We start from the raw sequence: 13,759 nt of genomic DNA on the forward strand, positions 1-13,759 counted from the left end.
GTTTTCCCGACTTCCGGTCCCACCGTCCTGACACCAGGCCCCCAGAAAGTGCAGCCGCCTGGGAGGATTCTGTAAGTTCAAGCCTGACATTCCTCGTTATAGCATTAGTAGAGGTCTTGGGTGACAGCCATTGACCATGAAGATGGAAGCCATTAACCCTGGAGGATAATATTCTTTCACACCCGATGGTTAGTGGAAATCAATAATATCTTGGCAGTATTAGAAATCAGGCCCTTTGGTTGATAATTAGCCAGTGCTTCCTGAAGAAATGATGTGAGCCGGATGCTCACAAACTGCTACATTATCCCCCCTTAAGGACCGCCGCCAATGGAGATTGAAGCCAATAAATTTATATCTAGCTCAGCACAAGAGTCAACAGCCTTTAACCAGTCCCGTTAACTGAAATGAGTTCAGTTACGCTGCCCAGAGTCTCCAAACCTAATTTTCTTAATCATTCATGCATTCATTCAATGGTATTTATTGAGCGCTTACTGTGTGCAGAGCACTGTACAAAGCTCTTGGGAAGTCCAAGTCGGCAACATATATACCTAGCCAACAACGGGCTCACAGTCTACAGATTTTCCCACCGCAGAATTCCTCTGTGTTTGGGAATTCGGGGAGCTGTAACTCAATCTCAGTTCTTTTTGTTTATGCCTCATAATCCCAATTTGAGCTCCTGCCCTTTCCTCTTTACCAAAAGGGCTCTCTGTGGTAAGGTGTTCAACTGGAAGATGAAGACAGTTCTCCTTGATTGTAAAGTCCTGGTGGGCAAGGGTCACATCCACTTATTTTTTGTTCACTCTCAAGTGCTTAGTAGAGTCCTATGCATGCAGTGGGTGCTCAAGAAATACCATTCCTCCAGATAAATCAAGCCACCTCCCTTCCTTGTATAAATTTCTTCCATCTTCATCTATCCGAGGTCTAACTGAATTTCTGCAATTCATTGTCTGGGGTGTCATCTTCATTTCTCCATACAAAACATCTCTCCCCAGTTCATTCCTCCTATAGGTGGAAAAATGGCCCAAGGGTGTCCTTCGTCCCGAAACGTGATGTGAATGGACTGCGGGATCACCCGATACTCAAAATTTTTCTTTTTTCTCAATAGTCTCTTTATATGGATTGTCTCTGGGTGATAGGCTCCATTTTCTCTTCCTTCTGCCTGAGTGTAGACAGGGCTAGGAACCTCTAGGAGAACTGTGATGTTTCTTCCTGTTATAAAACAGTCTTAGGAAGGAGATTTTCTAGTTGCGGGAGACTGCTTTCAGTGTTTTCAGCAGTTTGACGTTTACTACTGAATTCGGAGATAAACTTTTATATCTAGGTTCAAATGTCGCCATAAAACCAAATTTATGCACTCCCTTTTATCTTGCCAATAAAATGCATAGAGGGACTGGAGGAACACACTTAGGCGAGGGACATCTAAGGTCAAGAATTGGAGAATCACATTTTTCGAGTGCTGTCGACCAGCGGGTGCTAACTTTAATCCATCCACGGGTTTTATTGAACCTGGTTTGACTAACCAAATGTGGTCATCCATTTCCTCAGCAGGTGCTTTGTTTATAACAAAGGGGTCACCTTGCTTCTAATCAATCAGTGGTAGTAATCGAGTGCTTATTTTTTGCAGGGCAGTGTGCTAAGTACTTCGGAGAGTACAGTACAGCAGAACTGACAGATACGTTCCCTGCTCACAGTAGTTTACAGTCTAGGTGTTGAGACAGACATTAATGTAAATAAATTATGGGTATGGAATAAGTCCCGTGGGGCCGAAAGTGGGATGACTACCAAGTGCTTCGAGAGGATGGATCTCACTGCATAGGCAGCACAGAGCGAGCTAGAAGGGGAAAAGAGGACTTATGTGGGGAAGGTCTCCTGGAGGAGATTTGATTTTAATAGGGCTCTGAAGGTGGGGAGAGTGGTGGTCTGTGTTTTTTGAATAAGTGGGCGTATCGTGAATGGCTGTATTATTAACACGCACTGCTCGCCTTCTTCAAGGCCCCACTACAATCACATCTCTTCCAGGAAGCCTTCCCTGGCTTCCCCTCCCTATCAACCCCACTTCCTCCATCACCTTTGCACTTCTAAGGACCTACTTGCTGAGGTATTCACCCTCCTCCCCCACCCCCCTATAATTAAGTGCAGATTCTTATACTTGGTGGCTTCCCCTGTCTGCAATTTATTTGACTTCCCGTCGGCAATTTATTTTAACATCTTTCTCCCCTCATAGATGGTGAACTTCTCGAGGGCGGTGAACATATTTATCTATCTTCCTGTACTCTCCCAAGTGCTTAGGATGATGATCTGCACACAGATTTTTAATGGTATTCATTCAGTCAGTCAATCGTATTTATTGAGTGCTTACTGTGTGCGCTTATTGAGCGCATACCGTGCATTATTTATTGAGTGCATACTATGTGTCAGGTGTTGTTCTAAATGCAGGGGTAGATACAAAGTAATCAATCTTGACACAGTCCATGTCCTATAAGAGGCTCCCAGTCTTAAATCCCCTTTACGGGTGAAGGAACTGAGGCACAGAGAAATGAAGTGATTTGCCCAAGGTCACACAGTGGACAAGTACAGAGCTGGGACTAGAACCCAGGTCCTTCTGACTCCAGGCCCAGGCTCTATCTCCTAGGCAACACTCCTTCTTGATTGATTGGATATGTTTTGTCTTTATGCTCACACTTATAAATTGGGATCCTTACCATCACTATGGTAAGTGATCACCGTCATCACCATCACCATCATCACTTACCATCACTAGAGAAGCAGCATGGCTCAGTGGAAAGAGCACAGGCTTTGGAGTCAGAGGTCAGGGGTTCGAATCCCGGCTCCACCACACGTCTGCCGTGTGACCTTGGGCAAGTCACTTAACTTCTCGGAGCCTCAGTTACCTCATCTGTAAAATGGGGATGAAGACTGTGAGCCCCACGTGGGACAACTTGATCACCTTGTATCCCCCCCAGCGCTTAGAACAGTGCTTTGCACGTAGTAAGCGCTTAACAAATGCCATCTTTATTATTATTATTATTATTATGGGCCAGGGAGTGGGGGAAGACATTTCAAATGATTGTTGTGCAGTTAGATTCAGCATTTGTAAACTCTTTTATAAGGTTTTGTTCATTAGAAATGAAATAGCCTTCTTCTCATCCTCAAAAAGTACCTTGGGTCTGATCAATGTCTCATGAGTCAGGACTCCTCTCTCCATCAGGAACTTCTGGTATCACTTTTATGAATTCAGAAGCAGCGTAGCTCAGTGGAAAGAGCATGGGCTTTGGAGTCAGAGGTCGTGGGTTCAGATCCCGGCTCCGCTACTTGTCAGCTGTGTGACTTTGGGCAAGTCACTTAACTTCTCCGGGCCTCCGTTACCTCATCTGTAAAATGGGGATTAAGACTGTGAGCCCCCCGTGGGACAACCTGATCACTTTTTAACCTCCCCAGCGCTTCGGACAGTGCTTTGCACATAGTAAGTGCTTAATAATTGCTATAAAAAATTCCTTCCCTTTTAAATAAAAAATGGTATTGGTTTTACAATTATTATGTGCCAAGCACTCTACTAAGTGCTGGAGTAGATACAAGGCTATCAGTTTGGACACAGTCCATGTCCCACGTGGGGCTCACAGTCTTCACCCGCATTTTACAGAGGTGGTAACTGAGACCCAGAGAAGCTAAGTGACTTGCCCAAGGTCACGCAGCAGACCGGTGGCAGAGCTGGGTTGAGAACTCAGATTCTTTCATTCATTCAATTGTATTTATCTATTCTTCAATCGTATTCTAACTCCCAGACCTGTGCTCCATCCACTAGACCACACTGCTTCTCATGATCCTTGAAAATTCTTCTCTAAATCTTAGCTGGTGGTGTTTGGCTGGTTTGGACATCTCTAATGATGCACTGGATTACAGAAGTATCTAACGGCTATGTCCCCAGTTCGTTGGCATCGTGCGGAGGATGTAATCTGGGGTGGTCTGCAGATACGAGACAATATCTCAGCCATTCAAGTTGCCCTTTGGCTCAGCCTTTCCTCCATTTTCACGCATCCTCCTGACTTGCCGGGGGAAGCACAGGGTGGATGTAATGGCTTGTGGTTCACTAGTTCTGTTGATTAAAAGTCTCCCAGCATTGTGCATCAAGGAAGAAGATTAAAGCGGTTTCCTATCGAGAAATATGTTATTTCCTATTTAAATGGTTGATCCGTGCCTTACAAGATTGCGTATCTAGCTGTTCCATCCCGACCGTTACTTGAGAAGTGAAGGTAGGGTACTCTCCAAGGGTATTTTGCTCCGTTTCTTATTTGTGGGTCCAAATCTTTATAGAATTCCATAATTACAGTACATCTAGGTTACTTATCTGATCCATCTTCTGTGCCCTTTGTGTAATGCTCATAAAGGCTATATCCAGAAGAAAATAGAGACATAAAACAAGGAGAGCCAAAATGCCCATTCCTGAGTATTTTTGAGCCGTCGGTACAGTTAGAACATTCGGTTGGTTTGAAAGCTTAAGCTATGATCCTCAGAAATACTTCTTTCACATGGAAAAAAAATGACTTTGTCCTTTTAACCTTTCTTAATAGTCTTTCCACTGTAGGTCTGATTTATCAATATCTCTGTTTAAGCCCTGGGAAGAATAGTACACTCTGTGCCTTACGTCTTAATAACGCCTTCAAATCACGCCCAATTGTGAGAGGTACAAGAAAACCATTCAGTTACAGTGATTTGGTAGGAAATACATCTCATTTGGACAGTCAGGGCTATCTCTTTTATATTTCAGGAAATATCTGTAATTAAAGAGATGTCCCCACGAGGCATATTTTACCCAGGGCAGTGCCGCTGTCTCTCCTACAATGAATTGCCACCACTTTGATGATCGGTGGAGGCGGTGATGATGAGGTGAGCAGGTTTTGCAAAGTGTGTTTGCTTCGGAGGTAAAGCAACTTGAAGAAACATCTGCTGATGCCATGGGGTTGCTAAGATGGGACGTCTCGAGTTTCATCGTGTTGCCACCCAGTCATTACAAACATCAACATAAAGGGAGTTCTGTCACATGGGACTTTTTTTTTTTTGGAAAGACCTCACGTGATGGGAAAGTCACATTGCATTCACCAATGAGTCTGTGTTACTAAAATGGGTTTGAGGATTGACGGGGCTGGACCCTTTGACCTTTTTCTACTCCACTCACAGCAGAACACGTCATTGTCTTTTCTCTTTCTGCTCTTTCGCGACACAAGAAACTCTTGCAAAACCACCAAAAATTGCCAAGGCCCACATGGGCTATGACAGTGAGTTTGAGGCTGAGGTCCAAACATCCAGCAGATCACTCGAGTGACACATGCACACAGCCGCTTCTACTTCTCTCTTTCACCCTTCTTTCCCTCTGTCTCGTCTGGAACAGCAGGCCGGAGGAGGCCAAGTGCCTGTGGTTGCGGAGGCCAGAAGGGGATCACCAGTCATCCAAAGCCAGCCCTCTCATCGGTCCCACCCAAACCAAAGGGAGCGGGGATGTTGTTGCTATGGAGACCGTCCTGAGGAGTCAGGCCAAGGTGAGTAGAGGCAATGATTGAGGGACCCTTCCTCCATCGGAAACGTCGCCGCTCTGGCTCCCAGACACTGAGCAGAGGGCGGCGTTCATTAACGGAAGAATTTCCTGTACTCCATCCACCTCGATTCTAAGTTACCTTGGCTTCAGGATGAGTTGGTAAGTGGTTGTTGGGGGGCACTCTTGGTGGTCTTGTGGTGCACTGTTGGGGCTCAACCGATGAATATTTCATTTGCAGTTAGCCATTGAGGCACTGAGCACAGTACTGGTTGATGGCTTGCCTGCTCCCCATCAACAGGATGGACGTGACTGTAGACTGTGAGCCCGTTGTTGGGTAGAGACCGTCTCTGTATGTTGCCAACTTGTACTTCCCAAGTGCTTCGTACAGTGCTCTGCACACAGTAAGTGCTCAATAAATACGATTGAATGAGTGAATGAATGTGGATAAAGGGAAAAGGAGAGGAGACAATGGAAATTCCTGTTGGATATCTAATTTGAATAGGCTGGGGTGAGTCATTTTGCTACTTATTTATATTTATTTAGGTGTCTTTTGTATTTGAAGAAGGTAGCAGTGATGGTGAACTTCACAACAAAGTGCATGAGTGACTGAAGAAATCAAATGGAACCTACAATCCTGGACAGGTTGGGCATATAAAAAGGTAATCTTTGCATCATCTGGGGCTTCCTCTTAGCTTCCTGGTCTCTCATTCTGTAAGCACTGTGGTCTAGTAGAAAGAGCCCTGACCCGGGAGTCTGAGGACCTGGGTTCTAATCTTGGTTCAGTCACCGGTCTGCTGTGTGACCTTAGGCAAGTCACTTCACTTCCCCGGGCCTCAGTTCCCACATCTACAAAATGGGAATGCAATATCTCTTTGCCCCCTTACTTAGGCAGTGAGCCCCATTTGGACCTAATTATCACTAAATCCCTAGAACAGTGCTCCAGCTCTTAAAACAGTGCTCCAGCACTTAGAACAGTACTTTTCATGTAGTATCTGCTTAACATATACCCTAATTATTATTATTATTACAGTGATTGACATGTATTAAATGCTTAACAAATATCACAATTATCCATTATTATTATTAGACACTTATTCGTTGCAAAACCAAGCAGGTCCATGGGATGGAGCTGAGGTCCCTAGCAGTCCAGTGACATTTCCTCAAGCACTGACGGGGAGAGGGCAAGTTCGGGAAGGCAAATCCACGTCCTCCGCCCTTCTTGGTTTCTGCAGGATATCTACGGGGGCTCATGATGTGAGGGCTGGACCTGATGATCTTCCACATATAATCTCCTTCTTGCCAAATCCAGTGGCTTCCACTCCATACTAATCCTCCTCAACCTTGGGCACTGTGGTCAGCCACCCCCTTCTGGAAACATCATCCGACCTCAGCTTCACTGACCCTGTCGTCTTCTGTTCCTCCTCATATCACTCTGGCCACTCATTCTTTTTTGCAGGCTCCTCCTCCGCCTCCCACCCCTTAACTTTGGGTGTCCCTCAAGCCTCAGTTCTGTGTCCCCTTTGGTTCTCCCTTGGAAAACTCATTCACTCGGCTACAACAACCACCTCCGTGTGGATGATTTCCAAATCTACAACTCCAGCCCTGATCTCTCTCTACTGTCTCACATTTCCTCCTGCCTTCAAGACATCTCTACTTGAATGTTCCACTGTCACCTCCAACTTAACATGTCCAAAACAGAACTCCGTATCTTCCCACCCAAACCCTGTCCTCCCCACAACTTTCTCATCACTGTAGGTGGCACCACCATTCTTCCTGTCTCACAATCCTATAACCTTGGCATTATCTTTGGCTGCACTCTCTCGTTCAAGCCACATATTGAATCCGTCACTAAATCCTGTCTATCTCACCTTCACAACCATCGCTAAAATCTTTGCTTTCCTCTCCATCTGAACTGCTACCATATTGCTGCAATCACTCATCTTATTCCACCTGGATTACTGCATCAGACCCCTTGCCACCTTCCCACCTCCTACATCTCCCCACACCATACATACTTCACTCTGCTGCCTTAGTCATCTTTATACCAACATGTTCAGGTCATGTTTCCCCTCTCCACCTTCATGTCAGACAGAAACTCCTTACTATCACCTTTCAAGCACTCAATCATCTTGACCCCTCCTACCTCACCTCACTACTTCACAACCTAGTCTGTACACTTCGCTCCTGTACTCTCAACCTTCTTACTGTACCTCAATCTCGTGTATCTCACCACCAGTCTCATGCCCACATCATCCCTCTGGCCTGAAATGCCCTCCCCCTTCGTATTCGACAGACATTACTCTCCCCCACATCCAAGCCTTATTGAAGGCCTGTCTCCTCCAAGGAACCTTCTCTGACTAAATCTTCCTTTCCTTTTAATAATGATAATGATGGTATTTGTTAAGCATTTACTCTGTGCCAAGCACTGTTCTCGGCACTGGGGTATATACAAGGTCATCAGGTTGTGCCACGTGGGGCTCACAGTCTTAATCCCCATTTTACAGATGAGGTAACTGAGGCAAAGAGAAGTTAAGTGACTTGCCCAAAGTAAAGCAGCTGACAAGTGGCAGAGCTGGGATTAGAACTCATGACCTCTGACTCCCAAGCCTGGGCTCTTTCCACTAAGCCATACTGCTTCTTTTCTTGCACTCCCTTCTGCATCACCCTGATTGGCTCCCTTTATTCGTTCCCCCTTCCAGCCCTACAGCAGTTATGTACATAACTATAATTTATCTATTCATATTTATGTGTGTTCCCCCCAGACAGGGAATGTGTCTGCTACATTGTTGTATTGTACTCTCCTAATCGCTTAGTATAGTGCTCTGCACACAGTATGCTCTCAGTGCATGCAATTGATTGAAAGCCTAGAAGCAATTGCCCAGTTTATTTAAGAACTATTAAATATGCCACAATTTACAGTACATTGTAGCATTTTGACTGGTGAAGTTCATCTCAAACATATTATTAAATAAAATGGAGCGGAAAATAGAATTTTCTAAGGAGCATATTAAATTTGATTTTGAAAAATAGATTACACTTGCCAACTGCATGTTTTACCAGAACTTGGTTCTTTATTTGGGGGATCATCTGATATTACAGGAATTTAAACCAGCGCTTTAAAGGTTCTTGTTTTTTTCAGTTATGATGACGAATTGAGGGTGTGTGTGTGTGTGTGTGTGTGTGTGTGTGTGTGTGTGTGTGTGTGTGTGGTGCACACACAAGGATGAATGCAGTCTGACCCTAGAGAGAAATGTCTATAAAGTTGATTTTCAATGGAATCGTGTTCTTATGCCCACTGGGTATGTTGTCTCCATTTAATAATAATAATGGTATTTTTTTAAGCACCTACTGTGTGCAGAGCACTGTTCTAAGCGCTGGTGCGGATACAAGGTCATCAGGTTGTCCCACGTGGGGCTCACACTCTTCATCCCCATTTTCCAGATGAGGGAACTGAGGCCCAGAGAAGTGAAGTGACTTGTCCAAAGTCACACAGATGACAAGTGGCAGAGCCGGGATTAGAACCCATGACCTCTGACCCCCAAGCCCGTGCTCTTTCCATTGAGCCACTCTGCTTTTCTACTCTGCATTTCTCTTGAAACATTTGATTTAACCACTTCTGCAACTCTGAATAGAGTCTGGTCGGATGAACCCCATACATCGAAATCCAAGCAGCCCTAGTCTTGGGCTGTGGAAATGGAAGATGATTTGCACTGTAGGTATTGGCTGTCCATTTCTTTCTCCGACTAGGGTTGTCTCACACTTTGTGTCCTGCATTCCAGGAACAACATCATCTTCTATGTGTGCATCTGCTGTTCACTGAAAACCCAGTGGTCTTCTCCCTTCGTTGGTGTCAGTGGAGTGACTGGGATAAACCGTAGTGACGGGTTGGCCTAGGAGATGAGGTACTGTGAACATGGTCATTTTTCAGAGGCTTCAAGTTTGCAGGTGGTCAGATTGGGGCAGGCCCCTATTCTCCCCATCTCCATCTCCTGATATCACATTTTCTGCAGGTGGCCTTCCCTGATTAAGTGCACATCAATCCACTTAAACCCGATAGACTTTTATATGGTAATCGGGGAGCAGTGGGTGATGTGTGAGGTGGAAAGTGGAGTAGAGGAAGTGGGTTTTAAGGATGGGAGAGCAGTGGTCTGGAAGATGGAAAGAGAAAGAGATTTCCAGGCACGGTGATGGTCTCTCCATCCATTTGGCAGGGAATATGTCTCCCAACTACATTATAGTGCTCCTCCCCAAGTGCTTAGTGCAGTGCTCTGCGTACAGTAAGTGATCAATAAATACCATCAACTGATTAACATTGGGGGTGTATCTCCCACCATTATAAAGTGACTAATGCTGACAATGGCTTAAACCACATCTTGAGATGAAAAGCTGTGAACCATTGAGACTGGTTTTTCAGACACTGACCAATCGATCTAACCCCTAATTCAATAAGAGCTCAGTACTTGAACTTTCATAAAGACAACTTGAGTTAATTTTACACGGATACACAAAATAATGAATTTGTATCATCGGTGACTTTGGTGGTTCATGTGTATTGGAAAAAGCATGATTTAACTCTTAATACCGTAAGTCGCCAATGCCATCTACTTCACCGATCAGTTAAGATTCTCCTCCACTTGATTGGGAATCCTGAAATATTAACATTTTCCAAAGTAGCCCATATCAAGTCAATTTCACAGCAATTAATTCTGAAAAATGTTAATTGGCATTTGATAAATATGCTAATTGACATCAAATTTCTGATAGCTAATAAGTGAAATGTCAATTAAATGCATGTGTGGCTTATAATTAGAATTTATAAATCAGAATCTAATTTCAGATGTATCGGTCTTGTCCTTTCATCTTCACTGCTTGATATCTAAGTCAATCTCCGAGAAACCGGCTTCCTCCCGGTAAATATGTAGCAATAGAACGCTGCTCCGCGGTTGTGCATGTTTCTGTACTTCCTCCGCTGGTTCCAGGATGAAAGGTGACAAGGAATAGAGCATAAACCCTTTTGGGAAAATGGCTCCCTACCTGGAAGTTAAGGGACCAGGCCTCAAATTCAGGAGACCGGAGTATTAATCCCAGCTCTGCCCTATCTGGTGGTTGAGACCTCGGTTAAGACACTTAGCCTCTCCGGACCTCAGTTTCCTCCTCTATAAAATGGGGATGAGATAGCTGCCCTCTGTCTTGCTTAATTTTGCTCCCCACTCAAGCTTGCTCACTGTCTGCATCTGATCTAGCTATCACGTATCTTCCGTCACAGTGCTTGACACACAGTCAGTGCTTAATAGCTACCCTCTTTAGAATTACCTGCACTGATGGGAGCAGGACAGCGTGGTCTAGTGGATAGAGCATGGGCCTGGGAATCAGAAGGACCTGGGTTCCAATCTCAGCACTGCGGGTTGTCAACTGGGAGACGCTGGGGAAGTCACTTCACTTTTCTGCGCCTCAGTCACCTCATCTGTAAAATGGGGATTAAGACTGAGCCCTATGTAAGACAAGGACTGTGTGTCATGTCTCCCCATCCCCCCCGCCTTACCTCCTTCCCCTCCCCACAGCACCTGTATATATGTATATACGTTTGTACATATTTATTACTCTATTTCACTTGTACATATTTATTCTACTTATTTTATTTTGTTAATATGTTTTGTTGTCTGTCCCCTTCTAGACTGTGAGCCCGCTGTTGGGTAGGGACCGTCTCTATATGTTGCCAACTTGTACTTCCCAAGTGCCTAGTACACTGCTCTGCACACAGTAAGCGCTCAGTAGATACGATTGAATGAATGAATGAATGAATGTCCAACCTTGTTAGCTTGTACTTACCCCAGCCCTTAGTTCAGTGCCTGGCACATAGAAAGCACTTAATAAATACCATTAAAAACAAACAAAGCAAAGAGATGTTTGCTTCCTTAGTTAAGAGTGAACTCACTGTCTGGGTTGTGACTCTTTCCAAGAGATTTGTCTCTTGGACAAAGGGTAAAACATGGGACCAAAGTAAATGTCAAAGATACATTTAAAGGCTGTCCAATATCAGTAATAATAATAATGATGGCATTGTTAAGTGCTTACTACGTGCCAAGCACTGTGCTTAGTGCCAGCTTAGATCTGAGATAATCAGGTCATAGCAAGTTCCTGTCCCTTACGGGTCTCACAGTCTAAACAGGAGGGAGAGACCTTTAATCTCCATTTTGTAGAAGAGGAAACTGAGGCTCAGAGGCAATTTATATAGTTGAATGAATTGCAGATATGTATATATGTGCTCTGGGGCTGAGGGCGAAGTGACTAAAGGGTGAAAATGCAAAGGTGACATAGAAGGGAAAGCGAAATGGAGAAATGAGGGCTTAATCGGGGAAGGCCTCTTGGAGAAGACCTCGGTTAATGCTTTAAAAACCTATAATGCTTTAAAAACATGGAATGCTTCACAAATTTTCATGTCGTTTCCTAAGCAGCTGCTTATGTGCAGAGCACTGGGGAAGAATGTGTGGTTTAATGGGACTTGTTTTCACTTTCTGTTTTAGCACCCCTCCGTCTCACTGACGGTTACATGAAGTTCAATGAAACCCATGGTTTATTCTGTCGTTGACATGGCTCAAATTCAATTTTTCACCCTCTGCAAGGTTGAGGGAAAAGAGAACCGGCTAAGGTCAGCTGCTTATGCTGACATTTGTTTCACAAAGATGCTTTATTGAGGCTGCGACCTTTTGTCTTGAAGACTTGGCTAAGGTCTCAGCCACGCGTGACTTTGCTTAGCCAGTCCTTCAATTCGTGGTATCTATTATGCATTTACCGTGTGCAGAGCATTGAACTAAGTACCCTTTTTTCATCATACTTGTTAAGCATTTACTATGTGCCGGGCACTGTACTAAGCGCTGGGAAAGATACAAGCTTATCAGGTTGGACACAGTCTCTGTCCCACATGGAGCTCACAGAAAAGTGAAATGACTTGCCCAAAGTCACGCAGCTGATAAGTGGCCGAGACAGGATTAGAACCCAGATCCTGCTGACTCCCATATCCATTAGGCTCTGCTGCCTCTTTGCACTTGGGGGAGGACAAAACAACTGAGTTGATAGACATGATCCCTACCGATCATGGAGTTTACAGATTAGCGGAGGAGGTGGAAAGGAAGATAACAGAAAAGATACAGTACAGGTGAGGAATAGATGGTCCAGGGTGGAAACCCCATTCTGGACTCTAATTTTCCTCGCGTAATTGGCCAGTAGACTTCCATCTGCAGCCCATTCTCAGATTTGTGTCAGTAGAACGGAACTGTCAAACCTCCCTGATGAGTCCACCTGATAAACAGGCAACATCTTCTGCCTCTCCTCGTCCTGCCCGACTCTGAACTCTGGCCCTTTTCAATCCCCCTGATCCCAATCTCCAGGCCCCAACCCTTCCCCGCCACCACGGTTGAAACACTGGACTGTGTGACGTAGACCAAGTTTGTCCCGTAAAGGAGGCTTGCTTTGAAAAGCCGAAACAGATGTCTTGGTCGATCGGTGGTATTTGTTGAGCATTGTTATTGATCGATTGATGGTATTGTCGAGCACTAAGTGCAGAGCACGGTACTAAGTATGGGAGAGTTCAATATAAGAGTTTTCAGAATTGTTCCCCGTCTACAGATTACAGTCATAAAGCTGAAATACTGGAAATTGACAGTTGTCATGTGTGCCATTGTGGAAATATTTGTCATGAATCAAGGGCTGTGTGATGACAAGACTGCTATTACCATAAAAGTTCCTTGATATCAGGAATCACGTCCCCTTATTCTAACCTCCCACTCCCAAGCACTCAGTACAGCGCTCTGTATGCAGTAGACTGCAAGTTCCCTGAAGGCAGGGATCGAGTCTATTCCCTTTATCGTACTTTTCCAAGTGCTCAGTAGAGCGTTCCATGCACGTTAGGCATTCACTTAGTCCTGTGGATCGATGGTTTGATGAAGTAGACATATCGATTTTGATAAGGCTTTCCTGGCAAACGCTTTGCTCCTTGTAATAAAGCCCAGTCATTTTTCCACGTTGATCCTTATCCATTTGGATAAGTTTAATTTAATTCAGTTTTGAGAGTTCCGGCTAAAAATAAAATATGATTAAGTTAAATTTTAATAATAAAATGGTAGATAATATACTGAAATTATGTAGAGTAGCTTTAATACTCCATTAATCAGGAAATAAAATATGCACATAAACTGTGACTTATTGAGGGAAAAATGTTACCATTACATC

The 13,759-nt window shown here is 44.4% G+C and overlaps 1 long non-coding RNA gene across 1 annotated transcript; it reads left to right on the forward strand.

The window, feature by feature from the left end:
* The first annotated feature begins 5,398 nt into the window (after window positions 1–5,398).
* LOC119929467 lies at window positions 5,399–9,397 on the forward strand. The gene is made up of 3 exons (XR_005451558.1): window positions 5,399–5,534; window positions 6,074–6,189; window positions 9,310–9,397. It is a non-coding gene; the product is annotated as an uncharacterized LOC119929467 (long non-coding RNA).
* Window positions 9,398–13,759: the final 4,362 nt, after the last annotated feature.

Source organism: Tachyglossus aculeatus, chromosome 6 (assembly GCF_015852505.1).
Source record: "Tachyglossus aculeatus isolate mTacAcu1 chromosome 6, mTacAcu1.pri, whole genome shotgun sequence".
In the NCBI taxonomy this organism is placed as follows: domain Eukaryota; kingdom Metazoa; phylum Chordata; class Mammalia; order Monotremata; family Tachyglossidae; genus Tachyglossus; species Tachyglossus aculeatus.